The following is a 22270-nucleotide window of genomic DNA, read 5'->3' on the forward strand; positions in this document are numbered from 1 at the left end:
AGGTTGATGCTGTTCCTGCTTTGAAATTACGAAAGGAACGAAAATTAGACTGTCTAGCCCTAGGTTTGGCTTTGTCCTGAGGCAGGGCATGGCCTTTACCTCCTGTAATGTCAGCGATAATCTCCTTCAACCCGGCCCCAAACAAGGTTTGCCCTTTGAAAGGTATATTAAGCAATTTAGATTTAGAAGTAACATCAGCTGACCAGGATTTTAGCCACAGTGCTCTGCGTGCCTGAATGGCAAATCCGGAATTCTTAGCCGTAAGTTTAGTTAAATGTACTACGGCATCTGAAATAAATGAGTTAGCTAACTTAAGGGCTTTAAGTTTGTCTGTAATCTCATCTAGTGTAGATGATTGAAGTGTCTCTTCCAGAGACTCAAACCAAAATGCTGCTGCAGCCGTGACAGGCGCAATACATGCAAGAGGTTGCAATATAAAACCTTGTTGAACAAACATTTTCTTAAGGTAACCCTCTAATTTTTTATCCATTGGATCTGAAAAGGCACAGCTATCCTCCACCGGGATAGTGGTACGCTTAGCTAAAGTAGAAACTGCTCCCTCCACCTTAGGGACCGTTTGCCATAAGTCCCGTGTGGTGGCGTCTATTGGAAACATTTTTCTAAATATCGGAGGGGGTGAGAACGGTACACCGGGCCTATCCCACTCCTTAGTAACAATTTCAGTAAGTCTCTTAGGTATAGGAAAAACATCAGTACTCGCCGGTACCGCAAAATATTTATCCAACCTACACATTTTCTCTGGTATTGCAACTGTGTTACAATCATTCAGAGCCGCTAACACCTCCCCTAGTAATACACGGAGGTTTTCCAGCTTAAATTTAAAATTTGAAATATCTGAATCCAATCTATTTGGATCAGAACCGTCACCCACAGAATGAAGTTCTCCGTCCTCATGTTCTGCCGCCTGTGACGCAGTGTCTGACATGGCCCTAATATTATCAGCGCACTCTGTTCTCACCCCAGAGTGATCACGCTTGCCTCTAAGTTCTGGTAATTTAGCCAAAACTTCAGTCATAACAGTAGCCATATCCTGTAATGTGATTTGAAATGGCCGCCCAGATGTACTCGGCGCTACAATATCACGCACCTCCCGAGCGGGAGATGTAGGTACTGACACGTGAGGCGAGTTAGTCGGCATAACTCTCCCCTCGTTGTCTGGTGAAATATGTTTAATTTGTACAGATTGACTTTTATTTAAAGTAGCATCAATACAGTTAGTACATAAACTTCTATTGGGCTCCACTTTGGCATTAGCACATATAGTACATGTATCTTCCTCTGAATCAGACATGTTTAACACACTAGCAATTAACTAGCAACTTGGAAATGCTCTTTTAAGTAATTTACAATAATCTGAAAACGAACTGTGCCTATAAGAAGCACAGAAAAAATGACAGTTGAAAATAATTAAGTTATAGCATCAATCTTTGTCAGAAATAAACAATTTTAGCAAAGGATTGTTCCCATTAGCAAAGGATAACTAACCCAGGCAGTAGAAAAAACTACACAAATAAACGTTTTTTATCACAGTCAACTACAATCTTCACAGCTCTGCTGTGATGATTACCTCCCTCAAAAAAGGCTTTGGAGATCCCTGAGTTCTGTAGAGATGAACCGGATCATGCAGGAAGAAAATGAACCTCTGACTGAGTTTTTTGATGCGTAGTAAAAGCGCCAAAAATGGCCCCTCCCCCTCACACATAACAGTGAGAGAGAACAGTGAACTGCTTTAATTTAAACAAAACTATTGCCAAGTGGAAAAAATAGTGCCCAAAACATTTTTTTTTTTTTTTTTTTCACCCAGTACCTCAGAGAAATAAACGTTTTTACATGCCAGCAAAAAAACGTTTAACCTCAATAAATTAATTGTTATTTAAAACCTATTGCAAGTCCCTGCAAATTAGGTTAAGTCTATGCATACAGTATAAATCCAGTGAAGTACCATTCCCCAGAATACTGAAGTGTAAAATATACATACATGACAGCCTGATACCAGCTACATCTACAGCATTTAAGGCTGAGTTAACATTATAACGGTATGGCAGGATTTTCTCATCAATTCCATGTCAGAAAATAACAAACTGCTACATACCTCTTTGCAGATTAATCTGCCCGCTGTCCCCTGATCTGAAGTTTACCTCTCCTCAGATGGCCGAGAAACAGCAATATGATCTTAACTACTCCGGCTAAAATCATAGAAAAAACTCCGGTAGATTCTTCTTCAAATTTTACCAGAGAATGAATAACACACTCCGGTGCTATTATAAAATAACAAACTTTTGATTGAAGTTAATAAACTAATTAAATCACCACAGTCCTCTCACACATCCTATCTATTCGTTGGGTGCAAGAGAATGACTGGGGGTGACGTAGAGGGGAGGAGCTATATAGCAGCTCTGCTGGGTGAATCCTCTTGCACTTCCTGTAGGGGAGGAGATAATATCCCAGAAGTAATGATGACCCGTGGACTGACCACACTTAACAGGAGAAAGTATATTAATATAACTGTGTTGGTTGTGCAAAACTGGGGAATGGGTAATAAAGGGATTATCTATCTTTTTAAACAGTACATATTTTGGAGTTGACTGTCCCTTCAACAAAAAACGAATATTTCAGAGTGATAAAAATCTTATCTGTGAGAAACTTTTAAAGTCTCAGCTAAAATGGAGATATTAAGAGAAAATGTAACACACGGCTTCCTTGAGCTTGCTTGGTGGAGTGTTCTTAAACATGCATCTCAGGAACTATGATCCATATCTATATAACTCTTGGCAGTCTCCCATATTTGTCTCCCATAAATGCTACCTTGCATATCATATCTATGTTTATAGCGAGGAATCTGTTGGCGCTCTACAAATAACTTGATAATAATACTTCATATTAGCCACAGCTTATTTTCTGTGTACAAAACAATTTAAAATTGCCCCTAAACAGCATGTAGCAATCATTTAAAGAGACAAGAATTTACATTTTTGAAAATAACTAACTAAAAGCTGGAAAAGTAAAAAATAAATAAAAAATAACTTACAATCTAAATTCCCAACTCCTGGAGCAGAGTTGGATCACTTGGAAAAGCACAGGGTACAGTAGATGGGGAAACTTGCAGCAAATAACCTGCAAGCAGGAGAACTCCAACACATTCTGCCTCATCCAGCACATTGTATATGGATGAGGATAACCCACAGTCATAGATAATGAGCCATAAATCAGTACATAAGTCCTTCAAGGAAATCCTAGGCATAATCCTCTCAATGTGGGAGGATGTCTTTATTTTGGGACCATTTGCAAGATTACTGTCAGGGGCCCCAACAATAGCCATGGAATGGTAGTGAACGTGTTAGACTGAGAGAAGTCAAACATGACTCAGATAGGAAGGGGAGTATATGAAGGTGCAGGGTATTGAACCCCACAGACCTTCAAGATGCAAAACTACCTACTTGTGATTAGAGAAAAATCTGTGCTACAAAGTCAATAGAGGTCTAGGAGTATAAAAAAGAAAGAAAATATGTAAGGAATTTATAAGAATGAGTCATTATAAAAAGTAGGCCACAGCACTTATTATTAAACACCTGAAATTTGTTTTCTCATTTTATTTCTAACAAAGAAACCAAAAAAATTATCATCTGCTGTTGTGAGCGCTAAGAAGTAAAAATAATATGCAGGAAAGTGAGAGGTGAAATGATAAAAAAAGAAATAAGAATGTGAGAGCGAGAATGATTTAATGTTTGCTTTAACCTGAAGATATTTGTAAGGACCCAGCACAGTTGTAGAATATAATAGCTAACCCAAGACATTCCCAGTATCTTTTCTAGCAAGTCAAGTGCTGTAAATTCTCCATGTGTAAAGTTGAGAAAGGTATGCACAACAATTGTAAAATCTCAAACATCTGATCTTTGACAACACATCAAGTTTGCTAATCAGAGTTTTTTTGCTGTCAGATTCTTTATTTCTCGTTTTAAGCCAGGCGTAACTGAACTGGAGTAGAGAAGAAGCTTGAGAAAGCTAAAGGAGTGAAATAATGCTGGATAGATTTAACCTTAAAGGAAAGACACTTAAAATACAAAAAGTAGTTTAATCTTCTAACTTAATGTCAAGGTGGTGAACCCTATCTCCAGCACATCATTTGAACACAGATTATTTAGCTGATGCCCCCCTACATTAAAAAAAAAAATGTGTTCTCTGAATAATTTTACCAAGGTACTTATCATTGCATTAATAATGTATTTTTTATAGTATCTATATGTATTACAAAACTATAGCACACCTGCTTTCAGAAGACCAGAATTCAAAAGGCTAAACAACAAGACTCTTAAACTCGTTTACAAAATTACAAGAGACTTAATTTCAACAGAGTAAAAAAATGGACTCTATATCAGCTACAAGCTCTGAAATGAGCCCCAATCTCAGCAGATACTCTCCTCTGTTCCACTCAAGTCCTACATGGCTCAAGGCGTGTGATGAAATTTGACTGTGATCCATTATCACAAATGTAAAGAAATAAAACAATAAAAAGAGTGCCCCAATAATATCTTCATATGGAATAACCAATATCACAATGAGGATTGTTCTCCGGTATTCTTACCTTGTGTCTCGTTCACCGCAAATGGAACACCAGGTCCAGGTCCCCGCAATAACTTATGTGATAACTTTGAGACGTAAAATTGCATCCAATCGGTATCTGTTCAGCTGCAAAGAGGCAAGTGAACGCCACTGCTTCCCTCCATAATGCCTATCAGCCATTCAGAATACTGGATGGGGCTCCTGGAAAAACGTCATCATCGTCGTGCTGCTGGTCATCCGAAATGCCAAGGCTCAAGCTGGACAAATCAGCAGGTACAAAATACAAGAAAAAGCAACAAAGCTCAAGGCACTATTAAATAAAGGTTTATTTCAACAGAGAATGTAATCATAAAATCATAATAGTCAGACTTGAGGTATGCTGACGGTCACATTATGATTTTATGATTACATTCTCTGATGAAATAAACCTTTATTTAATAGTGCCTTGAGGTTTGTTGGTTTACTTGGATTTTGTACTTTGTCCTCTATGGCAAACACAAAGACACAGTTTCATGCAACCCTCTTACTAGCCAATCTAAAACCTTCAGGATAAAAGTCAGAGACTAACCCTCTCAACATTGTACTGAAATTAGGAATGTGGTTTCAAGCATTTAGTTGTATATTCTTCAAGCATAGAATTAGATTAAACAGACAGTTTTAATAACTTTACATAATGTTCAAGTATGGGCCCAGTAAAAGTTTGTTATGGGGCACTCACCTTTTATAAAGTTATTTTTCCCCAAGATATTGGCCCTAGAAGTCTGCAGGGGCTTAGATACAGGCAATCGTAGAGGTAAAACGTGTATTAATATAACAGTGTTGGTTATCCAAAACTGGGGAATGGGTAATAAAGAGATTATATATATTTTTAAACAATTTTAAGTAGACTGTCCCTTTAAAGGGATATGAAACCCAAAAAATTTATTTTGTGATTCAGACAGAGCATACAATTTTAAAACAGTTTCCAATTTACTTCTTTTATCAAATTTGCTTTGTTCCCATGATATTCTTTGTTGAAGAGATACCTAGGTGGGAACTGGAGCACTACATGGCAGGAAATAGTTCTGCCATCTAGTGCTCTACACCAGGCATTGCATGACATTAAAGTAATATGAAACACAAAAATGTTCTTTTTGTGATTCAGACAAGGCATAACAATAAAAAATAATCAAATTTACTTCTATTATAAAATTTGCTTTGTTCCCATGATATTCTGTGTTGAAGAGATACCTAGGTGGGCATCTGAAGCACTACATGGCAGGAAATAGTGCTGTCTAGTGCTCTTGCAAATGAGTAACATTCTTACAAAACTGCTGCCATATAGGGCAGGCTCCTAAGCATATGTCCCTGCTTTTCAACAATAGATACCAATAGAAGAAAATTAGAACGTTGTTTAAAATCATATGCTCTATCTGAATCATGGAAGACAATTTTTGGGTTTCATATCCCTTTAACTGTGCAAGTGCAATAACAGCATTAATGCCTAACTAAAGCACAACCACACATATACAGTTGTTATCACCTTGACATTGAGTATGGAGTAAATCCTTACTCAAAGCCCAGATACGCGCAAAAACCATAAGTAATTCATGTCTTTAAATAAACAGGTAGACTCTCCGGAGCAGGGCCCTCTTGCACTAGATTTGTTTAGTCTCTTGTGTTTTTGTATCTTATCATACATTTTTGTCATTGTATACCCCTATCTCTGTACCCAGTGATACAGAATTTTGCGGAGATATACAAATTTATAATAATAATAATAATAATAATAATAATAATAAACAGCAGTCTGCACCATCTGAAAGAGAGCTGAAAGTAAAACATTAAATATAATGTATCATTTCCAATAACCTTTCAATTTCTGGAGCAAGTTGCACTCATAAATAATTTCCATCAACAAACAGTGCTAAATTCCCTATTTAAAAGAATACTGAACCCAAATTTTTTCTTTCATAATTCAGAAAGAGCACGCAATTTTGAGCAACTTTCTGATTTACTCTAATTATCAAATTGTCTTCATTCTCTTGGTATCTTTATTTGAAAAGCAAGAATGTAAGTTTAGAAGCCGGCCCATTTTTGTGAACAAGCTGGGTTGTTCTTGCTGATTGGTGGATAAATTCACCCACCAATAAACAAGTGCTGTCCAGGGTCCTAAACCAAAAATTGTCTGGCTCCTTTTTTCAAATAAAGATAGCAAGAGAAGAGAACAAAGAAAAGGTTATAATAGGAGTAAATTAGAAAGTTGCTTAAAATTGTATGCTCTATCTGAATCATGAAAGAAACAATTTGGGTTCAAGCACAGAAACCTTGTTATCTTGCAAAGCATTATAGAAAGGGTGATAAATAATAACGCATAGGCAGAATCTTCTACACCGTTTGTGACTGCTATATGTTACATTTTATCTTTTGCGAAAATGTAACAGCACCACACAATCCTGTGTTGGTCAATTAAAAAATAAATGAAAAGAGTAGAACACCCATTCTCAAAATTACAGGACAACATCAAATTAAATTCTCTAGACGGGTATGCACCAATAGCTCTCGTTTCAATAGTAAAATAATAACTACAAAAGAAAATCAGCGTAATATATTTTGTTACTATAGATTACCAATAAAAAGTAACTGCCAGTGAGATACGGTGACACCCTGATGGGCCTGAGCCTCAGGTGCAAGACGTCACAGATTATTCCGGGTTCCTATTATCTAACATCTTCACCAGCTGTCTAATAATTCACATTTTTGACCTAGGATGACAAATGGCCAAGGGGTAAACTGAAAGATACAATTGCTCTGCAAGATTTGACGTGAAGAGTAAATGCGCCATTAAGATTTTTTCCCCCCAGTCTTAAAATAGAATTTAAACACAGTAATTATTTTTTTATTTTTTAAAAAAAATAATCTAAGTTTACAGATAAATTTGTAAGGAAGATATTGTAAAGTCTTACATTGCTATTGAAAGAAAGGAAATTGCATTAGAAAGCAAACATTATAGGTGGGGAACAGAGTTTGAAAACACAATATTTATACTATAACAAAGATATCTGATGCAAATATTAGGATACAAAAAGTTGCACACGTAGAAAATGATTTTCAAATTAGTAAATCTTACAGCACTATCTGTAAATCAGACACTATTAGTATTGTGCTTAATTTCTAAAGCACCAATATATTGTGTGCAACTACAAAGGAGTTTCATAGTCACATCCAGCAAAATGTTTGTTAAAGAGACACTGAACCCAAATTTTTTCTTTCGTGATTCAGATAGAGCATGCAATTTTAAGCAACTTTCTAATTTACTCCTATTATCAAATATTCTTCATTCTCTTGGTATGTTTATTTGAAAAGCAAAAATGTAAGTTTAGATGCCGGCCCATTTTTGGTGAACAACCTGGGTTGTCCTTGCTGATTGGACAGCACCAATAAACAAGTGCTGTCCATGGTCCTGAACCAAACATTTGCTGGCTCCTTAGCTTAGATGCCTTCTTTTTCAAATAAAGATAGCAAGAGAATGAAGAAAAATTGATAATAGAAGTAAATTAGAGAGTTGCTTAAAATTGCTGCTCGATCTGAATCATGGAAGAAAAAATTTGGGTTCAGTGTCCCTTTAATGCATTTGCAATAAATAATTAAATTTATTTTTGGAAAGCTGCAGCATACATACATACAGTATATATATATATATACATATACACAAAACCATATGAGTGTAAAGAACAGGACAAAGACCATTGTAGTGCAAAATGTCTGTAGTACGGGACAGAACAGATTTATATCAAATTTAGGACAATCACATCATATTTAAGAAACATATGCCATGAAAAAAAGCCACGTTACACCCTCACAAAAAATATTTTTTGAGTGCCTAAGACAGCACAAAACGTAAATACGTCACTGGCATACATACAACTTTAGTGCATTTTTGTAAAGTCATTCAGTGACATCTACTTCTCTGCACACACCATAACTGACCTCTGTCAAATCGAGTCTTTGTTTTAGGGACAGAAAGGTCAAACTTGAAATGTGCATGGGTGCATTTCAGTTTAAATACAAGCATGTATGCAATAGAATTCCATTAGCAAAAATGCTTCTAGTAACAGTTATTACTGTTTTTTCAGTGGCATACGCACGTATTCTGAGAGGGCCGTGCACCAGTATTAAAGACTACAGGGCATATTTATCAAGCTCCATATGGAGTTTGATGCCCCGTTTTTAAAGACCGCTGCTCCATAACCTGTCCGCCTGCTCTGAGGTGGCAGACAGACTTCGCCAGAAATCAACCTGATCGAATACGACACCTCCTGCTAGCGGCTGATTGGCCACGAATCTAGGATGACAAATGGCCAAGGGGTAAACTGAAAGATACAATTGCTCTGCAAGATTTGACGTGAAGAGTAAATGCGCCATTCAAGCACAGAAACCTTGTTATTGGGAAGTGGGGGACAGACAAAAAGAGACAGGTTGTGGCAGGGGTACCACAATGAAGGTATGAAAGAATACATATAGAAACAAAGGCCTGTTATAGCCAAATACCCAGGTATAGTGAAATCTAATTATAAATACGCTATCATTTGAAATCAGTCCAGCCAGCAATAGTTTCATATTTATGTTGTTTAACTATATATTCAAATGTACGCTAATGGGCATGGTTGGTAATTATTATTTTGTTTTTGTTTTTTTAAAAAGGTGGCATCCCTAGGCTGCAGCCATAATACAAGCTTGGGGTTAAAAAGGGACATGAAACCCAATTTACCAATTAACTCCTATTATAAAATGTACTTCATTATCTAGGTATCGTTTGTGGAAGAAAAACCATGCACTACTGGGTGATATCTGAACACATCTAGTGAGCCAATGTTAAAGGGACATAATACTCATATGCTAAATCACTTGAAACTGATACAGTATAACTGTAAAAAGCTGACAGGAAAATATCACCTGAGCATCTCTATGTAAAATAGGAAGATATTTTACCTCACAATCTCCTCAGCTCAGCAGAGTAAGTTCTGTGTAAAAAGTTATACTTCACCTGCTCCCAGCTGCAGGTAAAAAAAAATGAAGAAATGAACAGCAGCCAATAAGCATCAGCAGGTCATGAACTCTTTTACTGTGATCTCATGAGATTTGACTTAACTCTCATGAGATTTCATAGTAAGCTTCCTTTACCTGATTGGTGAAATAATATGAGAGTTCACGAGGCTCATCCCCTAAGCTGTCCCAGGACAGACATACTAATATGCTGCTTAGAAATCCTTTACAATGGGAGGTGGCTACTGAGAAACTTTTGAGGTAAAATATCTTTATTTTTTTACATAGAGATGTTCAGGAGATATTTTCTAGTCAGATTTTTACAGCTATGCTGCATCGCTTTCAAGTGTTTAAATATTTGGGTATTATGGCCCTTTAAGATACATGCATATGCAGCCATCAATCAGTAGCTAGCTCCCAGTAGTGCATTGCTGCTCCTGAGCATACCAAGGTATGCTTTTCAACAAAGGATACAAAGAAAGTGAAGCAAATTATAAAAAATAAGTAAATTTAAAGTTATTTAAAATGATATGCTCTATCTGAATCATAAAAATGTTGCAAAGTCCTAGTGAGGATTAATTCAGGATAATGGAGATTATCAAAATAAAATATGTAGACATTGTGTTCCAATAAAGTATAGTACATTCAACTACAAACTGATTCTATTACAGACATTATTGTGATAAGAAAATAAGTAAAGGGCTATGGCTGAAAGTTTACTTACTAACAAGAGAGCATGTACTCCACTTCCAATTGTTAAAGGGACAGTATACACCAATTGTCATATAACGTCATGTAATAGACTCTACTATAAAGAATAATATGCACAGATACTGATCTAAAAATCCAGTATAAAACCTTTTAAAACTTACTTAGAAGCTCCCAGTTTAGCACAATTGAAAAGGTTAGGCTGGGAGACCCTCTCCCCCCCCCCCCTCCCCTGCATATGAAAAGACCCTTTAGAGTTTACACAAACAGGACCAAGTTGGACTATGTAGAAAGCAGTTTACTTCTACAACTTTGGAAAGCAGCGCAATGTTATTTAAAAATAAGTAAAACTATACATTGCTACAAAACAAAAAACCCTGTATGGGCTATATAAATGGATCATCTACAAAACATTTATGCAAAGAAAAAATCTAGTGTACAAAGCTGGATTTTACATTACAAAAAGTTTCTGAAACATAAATTATCCTACATAATAAAACAATACAGTATACAGAAGGTGAAGAGTTGCACCAAATACTAAGTGAACTGCATGCAAGCCGCACACATAAGCAGGCAATCTATTTACATTGTGATAGATGCTCAGACAATATAATACTTGATAAGTGTTCACAATAGATTACATAAGTTGCTGGCTGGTAATCAAACACACATAACAATAATTGCAAATGGTTAGGAAGCAATATCCTTATCATTAGTGTTATCTTTGTTTTGCCAAACAACAAGCATGAAAAACAATGTTTAAATACAATTGTAAAAAAAAATCAACATATACATGTAACAAATGCAATAAGCTGTAAAGTGTTGAGATTTTTTTTACCCGTTGAATGAAGTAACAAAGAAAATACGCTATCAAAACAGATGTGAGAGAGAGACGCTCTTACCTCTGCAAAACTCTACAAAATATATTCCCTCTGGCTTTGTAATAATATGCAGGGGAACATGCAGCCAGGCAAAGAGAAGAGCTAGCTCTATCTTTGTTAAACCCACACCCAAAAAAAAAAAAGCAGAAAAAAAAGTTCAGTCCCTCCCTGAACAATGGTTCACCCACATAGCAAAAACCCTTCTCAAGCAAATATTTCAACAAGTCACCTCCGGCACACACACTTCCTATTTGAATTGCAATAAATGTAGTTCCCCATCTTAAACAGCCGTTAAATAAAAAAATGCTTGTAAAAAAATATTTATATACTCATTTAAAATATATTAAGTAGTTCATATATTTTGGTCTACTTGGAAATTTGTAACTCTACTGCTTGCTACCAAGGAAATGCAAATGGAAATTAAATTTCTTGCTAAAAAGACATGAAACACAACTTTTGTCTTTCAGGATTTAGATATAGTTTACCGTTTAAACAACTTTCCCATATATTTTTGTGATCTAATTTGCTTTATTCTCTTCTTCTCTCTTAAATGGGGAAGGGGACTACTAAAAAGTGTGGATGTGAGAGGATAAGGCCAGTGATTATATCTAGAAGTCGCTATCCAAGCTCAAAATGTATAATTATAAATAAATTATTATCTACATTTATTTGTAAGGCGCAGGCAAATTCCATAGATCTTGGTACATGATTAGGGGTACACAATGACACTAAGTTATAGTAAAAATGCAGAATAAACAACACTATTTAATAGAGGAGACACAGGACAGTGCTCTAAAAGGTATTTTGTCCAAAAGTAGAGCTTTTATCAAGGTTACAAATTATTGCATAATATACCCTGACCTTCCTTATACACCTGCAAGGCAATAAAATGATAGTAGTCAGACAAGGCATCTCTGTATAACTGACAGAATACTCTTTCCGTGATATGTTTGTGTGTGCTGTGTAGGGCTACTCAAATTATATTAATATTATGTTAGTGCAACCCCAGGGAGGTTATAACTTCATGTTTTCCCCTCTTTGCTTGAGAGAATGAATAGAACACTTATTAATATTGTTGGCCACTGTGTTTATACATCTTACACAGAGTGGTTTCAAAGGACTGGTCAGATATACAAGCCCAGGTCTGGGGCAACCTGATTAGAAATGTAAACAATGAATTTAAGTGATATTTTCCCATTGCTAGTTATTACATTAAAGGAACATAAACACAGTAGGATAGCATAATCAATAAATGCATAATAAACGGACAATTCAAAAGCACTTCAAAAAAGCAGTACATTTTTTCTGACAAATTTCAGTTTGTCCAATCTTCCTTCCTACTGCATCATGTGACAGCCATTAGCTAACCACATAATGCATATACGTATTTTCTGTGAATTATTGCACATGCTAAGTAGGAGCTGGTGCCTCAGAAAGTGTGCATATAAAAAGAGTGTGCACATTTAGATATTGGAAGTGAATTGGAAAGTTGTTTAAAATTGAATTATAAATCTGAATTATAAAAGTTTAATTTTGACTTTAGTGTTCCTCTAAATTTGTCTTGCATATGTCACACGGCAGCATGTGTCAATAGTTAATCTATTTCTACATAATGCATAAAAATATTCTGAGGTCGTGTAGTTTAGATAATGAAGGTTTATCTTGTCCACACAGTGTTTAATTAATGGGCTTAATAGACTGAATGAGAAGCTGAAATCCTTACATTAGATAAATTCCTTTTATTCTAGTTAAAAAGACTATTTTATAAGGCACCACTGAAAATGTTTGTTTAAAATTACTGGGTTTTTTTAAGCATTTCTCAGACAGAGGTACCCAGTCTATAAGGAGTTTTGAGTCGGAGTCTACTCATTTGTGAATTTTGCCACGGTGATCTATCACAGAGATTCTTAACCCCTTAAGGACCGGGTATTTCAGACTAAAACTTTCCCAAAAGACCAAAACATTTTTAGCATTTTTGCCATCACTACATTTAAACAGAAATAGAGCCTTTTTATATCAAAACTATAATATTGTTTTTAGTAGACAACCTAAAGTATTGATCTAGGCCCATTTTGGTATATTTCATGCCACCATTTCACAGCCAAATGAGATCAAATAAAAAAATTGTTAACTTTTTCACAAAGTTTAGATTTCTTACTGAAATTATATACATACTGCTTGTGCAATCATGGCACAAATGATTGTAAAATCTTCTCTGGGATCCCCTTTGTTTAGAAATAGCAGACATATATGGCTTTGCCATTGCTTTTTGGTAATTAGAACGCAGCTAATTGCAGCTGCGCACCACTCTTATTATTCCCAGCAGTGAAGGGGTTAATCAGGCAGTTTGTAAGGTTAATTTTAGCTTTAATGTAGAGATCACCCTCCCATCTGATACTTCCTACCCCCTGATCCCTCTCAAACAGATCTCTTCCCTCCCCCAGCCCCCAATTGTCATCCTCATCTTAAAGTGAAGGTCAATTTTCATGTGAAAGTGCCCGGTTTTTAAAAAACTATTAAAAACAAGGGCACTTTCATTCATGAAAATTGACATTTCAGTCATTTTTCTTCAAGCCGCCCCAGTGCTTCACCAGACGTCGCAAGCCTCTTCACACGTCAGCAATGACGATTCCGGCATGCTCCAATCAAGGCTTCCTCCCCCCCGGGTAATCATTGCCTGAGGCAACGCCGTGATTGGAGGAAGCCGGTTCCGTCATTGCTGGGTAAGTAAACCAGGAAGAAGCAGGCTCGGCATCGTTTCAGAAAGGCGATCCGGCATTTCAGAGGAACAATGTAAGTATTTTTAAAATACGGTGCTATGTCAATTTTCATGAATGAAAGTGCCCCTGTTTTTAATATTTTTTTTTAAAAACCGGACACTTTCACATGAAAATTGACCTTCACTTTAAGTACTGGCAGAAACTTCCCTGATCCACCCCCCCACCCACCCACAAACAGCTCTCTAAACATCCACCCTCAACCTATTAGCTGCCATCTTAGGTATTGGCAGCTGTCTGCCGGTACCCAGTTTGCTAACATTCTTATTTATTTAAAAAAAAAATCCCCTCCTTCCCAGTCACTGTCGCTCTATACGTTTTTTTTTCTGTAGCGTAGCGGTACTACCTGCTCCCGCCCCCCTCCGGTGGTAGGCCACCCACCCGAAGGGTATACAATTTTTTTTTTAAATATATATCAAAATACCATACACGTGAGGGGATTATTTAAAAATAAGTAAATTCAACTTTCTTAGCCACTGGTAATCACTGTTAGACTTTTTGTCCAACTCCATGTACCATCTATGTAGGCTTTCTCCCCCCGCATGTGGCAATAAGCAACGCCCACACACTCTGCACACAATGTTCCATCTAAAATCTTTGAGCAGGGTGCGCAAAATAATTATAAACTGCAATTTTTGGCCAAGTAACTAAAATGTGTGCACACATTTGAAGAGGTACAAAATTAGCTATGTGCCTACTTCCCATTTAGCAAAATACAGAAAAATGTTACTCATACACAAACACACACTCAACCATATACCCTATCACTCATACACAAACACACACTCAAACATATACACAATCACTCATACACAAATGCACACACACAGCCCAGGTGTCTCATGTTAATAAAACAAATAATTATAATTTTTTTGTATATATTTTAACTGCCTTCATTTTCCTTTATCTAAGCCATAAGAACAAGTGGAAGTCAACAGCAACCTCTTATTCCTTTCTGATTTATTGCTTCACAACTGTTTGTTAATTATAACTTTGCCTACCATTTTACTATTGTAGGAGCCCTTTAACTGCCAGCAAAACACACACAAACTCTTAACCCCTTGTTTGCCAGCAACAATAATTAACCTCTTGATTGCCAGTAGCACACAAAACTGGCCCCTTTACTTTCCCTAGGACACAGCAGCTGCAATAACAGTTACCAGAATGCGGAGGAGAGTGGTTCTCAATACAAGGACTGAAACTTGCCTTTGTTCTCTGGTTAGCCCAAGTGTCCAACAGGCAAACTTTAATTTTACGAATTAAAGTTAAGCAGGGTAAATTGTAAAAGTTGCCATCAGGAGTCTCTGTTGCAACCCAGGATTCTGCATTTCTTGAGGTTTTTACAAGACATCAGAAAAAAATTCTAACAGCATCAAGAATAAAACTTTAGATACTATGTTCAGAAGAGTTGTGGCCAAGCAAGACACCTGTAAAAAGTAGAAGAGGGTTTATATATTGGAACTACAAGACAAGGCTTGCAACTTAGCTTATACATTCAACTGAAGTAATAGCTTCAGTAATAGTAGTCTTCTACGTTAGATTTCAGGCAGGTACATCACATAATGGATTATCAAAGATTCAAGGACCAAAGAAGTACTAGGGCCAAATATGTGCAGCAGTTTGACAGAATTGTTTCACTAGTGACTTTTGAATCCATTTAATTCCAAAAATAGCTGAAAATGTTGAAACTAGAACCTTTAGGACACTAGGGGTCCGATAATCTAAAGCTCTTCTTTTTAATAAGCTTGTGTAAGAAGTCTCATCAGCACTGTGTGGTCCCTCAACACATTTTTAGATAGGCAAAATTTTGTTTAAGATCTGTTTATCTGTCTATATGGGGTACTGGATGTGAAAGAGTGCTCAGAAAAAAAGCCCCCAGACATTTTGCTTGATGAATTTCCACGCCAAGGAGTGTTTGATCATCATGCCCTAGAGGTGAGACCTTTCATTAATTTGTGAATCAAGTACCTGAAATAAAGTTATTAAATGTAAAATTAAGTATTTTTCATTTGCTTTTTGTTGGTATATTTTCTACTTTTAACTAAAGCTATATGTGGTATAGTATGTTTAGCAATAGAGGAAGTCATACACTGAATGCTATCTGCACAATATGTTTTTTTTATAGCTATACATACAAATATGGTCAAATGCTTCTTGCCATTTTACTATATTATTGGGAAAAGTGGTGTAAGACACAATCACTCACTAAGCATTGTCTAGACTAAGCATGCCTGATAGAAGAGGCCACTACTCATAGGGCTCCATGTACTAAGCAGTCAGCGAGCTACCCGCAACAAATCTCGCGTCAAAATTCGCAAACTGATATGTACAAAGCCGTCAATTATGTTAAAACTCGCATCTTTAAAATTGCGAGCGTACTTATCCGCCAAACCTCGCTACCGCTCCATTTTTCACTGTAATTAGACACATTTGACCACCAACTCGCCAAAAACGAATGTACTAAAAAATCTATTTGTCCGCTCGCTACAATTTCCGCTCCCACCTCGTTATTTTTGCCTCGCCACCTTTTAGGTGGCGGGCAAGGTACAAAACAATAGGAAAGTCAATCTAGACGCCAGTCTAGACATATATAAAAGGCAGTAATATCAGCATTGTACTTACAGCATAACTGGCGTCTAATTTGTCTCTCATTTCCATGTACATAAATTGCGCCCAATTTGTCGACTGTAATTAAAGAGTAATCTATATTTTAAATTTGTATTGTATAGTTGTCAATCTTTATAATTATTTTTATATTAATATTTATATATTATCAGATCCAGATGAAGCCATATCCAAATTGTAAATAAATATTACAAAAATAACGCTCTGTTATCACTCTTCAAAAAATTTTGAACAATAATAAAGTTGTTTAGATAAGTTGAACTTTTATAGGAGCAAAATTCTATTCCCGTGACTACTATGATGTTTGTGACACCTTGCATGTCACGTGTTAATAATTGGCCAGACAATTCAACTGAAAGTTAAGTACATCAGCTTAGTCGCGGCGAGCGAGGCGTCAAATTTATCAACAATCCGCAACTGCTCGCGGCGGGCTAGACTTGTCTATTTATTGGGGGAATAATAGTACATAGCGACAGCGGACACCATTACGCCCGCGGCGAGTAACGGCGAGTTTATCCGCGTCTACAATGACGGATGAATTGACGGCTTAGTACATGGAGCCCATAATCTTGAAAGCAATTCTGATCCACAAACACCCAAAGCTAATAACACTACATTCACAGAACACACAGTACTAATTTATTTTCTCTGTATATGAATGTTTTTTTTCCCCCAAGAACAAGTTGCACAAGCCATACAGGCATTATAATAAAACACAGATTGAAGATTGTTTTTTTAATACACTAGGAGTGCAATAAAATGACTGTAATAGGATTATGCAAAAAGAAAATGGATAGGATTATAAAAGAGATCTGGCTCTAAATTTAGGGTAAAGACAACACATTAAAAAAACAAGCGCCACAAACACACAGTCAGAATATGGGTCATTTAACCACTCTATCCAAAATGAAGATTACAGATAACGTTTTTAAATCTGTCCCAGCCCCAGATACTGTTTAGAAAATGTTGGGAGGTCTATTTTTTAATCAGCTATGAGGTGTAGGGAGGTGTCTGAGAGTGCACAGTGAGTGACATGGAGATGGGTGTCATCCACATAAATGCTCATTAGCTGCTGCTATACTAATAATGCTAATTACCATTTGCATACTGAATTACAGGAGCTTTAAACTTGAGGGTAAAATATTTGCTATGCATTAGACGTCCAGAAGCGACATGTGTGGGCTTCCTGTAAAAAGCACATTTAAATCTACAAAGCAGTCCTGAAGCTCCTTATGTATAGTAATATAAGATGCAGAGGAAGTAGTTACAATTACCATCTTTACATCCTTTAAAGGGACAGTCTACACTAAAATTGTTATTGTTTAAAAAGATAGATAACGCCTTTACTACCTATTCCCCAGCTTTGTACAACCAACATTGTTATATTAATATAATTTATAACATTTAAATCTCTAAATGTCTGCCTTTTTCTAAGTCACTAAAGACAGCCTCTTATCACATGCTTTTTATTTGCTGAGACTGCTAGTTCATGTGGGCCATATAGAGAACATTGTGCTCACAAACCATGGAGTTATTTAAGAGTGAGCACAACACAGCACTAAATGGCTAAAATGCAAATCAATAGATAATAAATAATAAAGTCATGTGATCAGGGGGCTGTCAGAAGATGCTTAGATAAAAAGTAATCACAGAGGTAAAAAGCGTATTAATATAACTGTGTTAGTTACACAAAACTGGGGAATGGGTAATAAAGGGATTGTCTATCTTTTAAAACAATAACAATTCTGGTGTAGACTGTCCCTTTAAAGATCCAGACTGCAGCAGTCTTGGTTGACGGGAGCTATGGGAAAACAGTAGTAAGCATGTCTTGATGTCTTCTTCTCTTTTTTTTTTCTTACTGAGCACGTGCAAACTGAGGGATTACGTCTCCACGCTTACCGTTTAGTTTTTAGTTTTTTTAAACAAAGATTATACTAAAATCTGTTTCACAAATTTCATTAAGACTTGTGCAGCAATTTTTTGCCATAGTTTAGTCAAATCTTATAACCTATATTAACATTAAAACATTTCTTTTTCTAACATTTAATTTGAAAAAACATATTCAACTAATATATTTAAATAATCAACATTTGTAGTCCCCAAAACTACCAACTGTCATTTTAATTTGTTTATCAAATCCAAAGTTTCACGGTTTGACATTGAACTTTAGCTGAAAAACATAATTTATACTTGCCTGATAAATTAATTTCTTTCATGGTGGCAAGAGTCCACGATCCATTACATATGGGAACTACATTCCTGCCACTAGTCAAAGTTTCTCAAACCCCTCCCACCTCACACATACCTTAGTCTATCGTATAGCCAAGTAGTGAGGTTAAAAAGGAATACGAGACAAAAAGAGTAGGAAAAAAAAAAAGATGTGCTTAAAACAAAATCAACCCCAAAAAAAGGGAGGGGGCTCGTGGACTCTCGCCACTATGAAAGAAATGAATTTATCAAACAGACTAAAAGTTTGTCTGAAAACCTTAGTAGCGTTAACATAATATTTCAATGCTCTAACAACATCCACAAAATGCAAAGATCTTTCAGAACCATTCTTAGGATCAGGACACAAAGAGGGATTAACAATCTCCCTACTAATATAGTGTGAGGAAACAATATTAGGCAAAAAATTAAAACAGCATTATTCTGGTGGAATATCAGATAAGGAGACTCACAAGAGAGAGCAGACAATACAAAAACTCTTCTAGCAGAACAGAAGGTTAAGATATACAACACTTACCAAGAAAGTAGTCTAATGTCTAATACAGGGATCAACAAATCTGTTTAAAATTTAGGAGCCATACATTGGTATTTCTACATAGATATATGGAGAAAAACCCAACACGTTAGGAGCCAGGGGTAAAATTCTAGGAGCCAGTGGCTCCTTGCCTTCAGAGGTTTGTCGAGCCCTGGTCTAATATATGTATAGGCTCAAAAGAAAGAGCCTGCCAAACCCTTTAATACTAGGTTAAAACGCCCAGAAGGAGAAATAGGCTTGATAACAGTTTTAATTAGGACCAGGGCCTGAACAAAACAACTAACATCAGGAAGACTAGCACTCTTCCAAGAAGAAAAAAGAAAGATCAGATATTGGCTCTGTCAGGTAATTGGCAGATAAATCCTTATCTAAACCATCCTGTAAAATAAAAACAGAAGAATCTGAGGAATTCTAAAAGAATGTCCGGAAAATTATGATCTATACATAATTGTAAGTTATCCAAACTTTGTGATAAAGTTTTCTGAGGAACCTCTATAACTCAGAACTAAGTGTTCAATTTCCTTGCCATGAAATTTTAGAAACTAAAAAAACAGATGGTAAAAAAGGACCTTGAGACAAAAGGTCTGACCGCAGAGGAAGAAGTCAAGGCAGATAACTGGACATTCACACCAGATCCACATGCCAAATCCTGTAAAGCCATGCTGGGGCAATCAGGATTACAAATTACTTTTCTAGTCTTAACTTGAAAATCACTCTGGAAAAATGAAACCAGAGGAGAGAAAAAAAAGATAAGCAGGTTGAAATGACAAAGGAACTACTAAAGCATCCACTACCTCTACTTAAAAAACCCTGGACTTTGCAAAGTACCTAGGAAGTTTGATGTTCAAACGAGAGGCCCTCAGATCTATCTCTGGTAGGCCCAAAGATCCACAATCAGATAGAACACATCCTAATGAAGAGACCACTCTCCTGGATGTAGAGACTAATGACTGAGAAAGTCTGCCTCCCATTGTTCACTCTTGAGATGTGAATCATAAGATTTAGGCAATAATTGACTTCTGCCCAAGAGAGAATCCGAGACACCTTCATCAAGGAAAGGGAACTGTGAGTTCCCCCTGATGGTTGACAGAAATTACTATTGTGATATTGGATGTCTGGAAAAGGATATAAGACCCCCTTATTAACAGAGACCAAGCTTGAATGGTCCTGAGTTATATAATATTGATTGGCAACCTCGCCTCGGAGGCTCCCAAACTCTGTGCTGTCAGTGACCCCCAAACAGCTCTCCAACCTGAAAATTTGTATCTGTGTTAATTACAGATCAGGTAGGATGAGTAAGAAGCCTCCTGAATAATACATTGATGATTCAGCCGCCAAGTCAGAGACTGGTTTGTATTGGAATCTAAAATATCTTTGTGTCATTGACACAGCATAAAAAGCTGAAGAGGTCTCATGTGTAATTGAGAAAATGAAATTGTATCTGAAACTGTAATTATGAGACCTAGTACTTCTATTTACAGAGCAACGTAAGGGAATAAAGGAGACTGAAGGTTTAGATAGGTTAAAGGGACAGTCTAGTCCCAAAAAAACTTTCAAGATTCAGATAGGGCATGTAATTTTAAACAATTTTCCAATATACTTTTATCACCAATTTTTTTCTTTTTTCTCTTGGTATTCTTAGTTGAAAGCTTAACCTAGGAGGTTCATATGATAATCTCTTAGATCTTGAAGGCCACCTCTTAAGAATGCATTTTAACAGGTTTTTCACCACTAGAGGGTGTTAGTTCATGTTTTTCATATAGATAACTGTGCTCGTGCACGTGAAGTTACCTGGGAGCCATCACTGATTGGCTAAACTGCAAGTCTGTCAAAAGAACAAATAAAGGGCAGTCTGCAGAGGCTTAGATACAAGATAATCACAGAGGTAAAAAAATATATAAATATAACTGTGTTGGTTATGCAAAACTAGGGAATGGGTAAACAAGGGATTATCTATCTTTTAAAACAATAACAATTCTGGTGTAGACTGTCCCTTTAATACAGTTGTATCTGTCTCTGTTAGAGAAAAATACATGGACACAGAATTTGTTTGAAGAAACAACAATAGTTGTTTTGTGTAAAATTCTTTTAAAGGAAAAGGTTGAGCTAGTACCAAGATATCCTTCAGGTAATGAATTTGTATGGCAAAGCACTGCAATACCCTGAGCTCTGTTATGGACAAAAGGTTACCCAGAACCTTGATATTCTTCTTCAGGTACTGATCAGGCCTCGCCCTGCTTAACTTCCAGAGATCAGGCGGGATTTTATGCATTCAGGGCAGTGTGGCGGTAGGCTGGAGTTGTAGCTAGACCATAATGGAAGAGCAACAAACTGATAAAGTTTTTTCCAGCAAAATAAACCTCAGAAACTGATGTTTCTAGCAAATTGGATTAGGAAGGTAAACATCCTTTAATCTAATATGGACATAACTAACCTTGTTTAAGGTAGAATAGCTCTGTATGTTTAATTCTAAAAGATGGAATTCTTACAAATTGTTTAGAGTTCAAGATCCAAAATTGGTCTGAAGATGTCTTCCTTCTTTGTAACAATAAATAGATTTTATTAAAATCCCATTCCCTGTTCTTGCATTAAACTGGATTAATTATTCCCATTTCTCAACAGAGGCCAAGATTGAAGGGCCTTGAATTTTGAGACAGTTTGAAGAAAAAAAAACTTGATTATTATAATTTTTTTATAATTATTATTTTTGCTATTGGATAGAAAAAGGCCTCTCTTTTGGAGGCCTTGTTCTTAAACCAATGCAATATTTTTGAGAATAATGTTCTGAACCCAGAGGTCTGGGAAAGACTGAACCCCAGCCTTCTGATTAAAACTGCCCCCCCTAGCAGGATTACTGGATCTGGGGGCGCACTTATAATACATTTCACTGCTTACTCTGAGAGTAGTAGTGG

At 36.3% G+C, this 22270-nt stretch overlaps 1 protein-coding gene across 6 annotated transcripts in view; it reads right to left on the minus strand.

The window, feature by feature from the left end:
* Positions 1–22270, minus strand: part of EPB41 (erythrocyte membrane protein band 4.1) — a 392405-nt gene that overhangs the window by 337380 nt on the left and 32755 nt on the right. The window contains exon 1 of one of the 6 annotated variants that reach the window (XM_053707085.1): positions 11217–11345. The exons of the other annotated variants lie outside the window; for them this stretch is intronic. The gene's annotated coding sequence lies outside the window, so the exon portion shown is untranslated. Of the gene's footprint in view, positions 1–11216; positions 11346–22270 lie in introns of those variants that run through there. 6 annotated transcript variants of the gene reach the window in all.

This window comes from Bombina bombina, chromosome 3, assembly GCF_027579735.1.
Source record: "Bombina bombina isolate aBomBom1 chromosome 3, aBomBom1.pri, whole genome shotgun sequence".
In the NCBI taxonomy this organism is placed as follows: domain Eukaryota; kingdom Metazoa; phylum Chordata; class Amphibia; order Anura; family Bombinatoridae; genus Bombina; species Bombina bombina.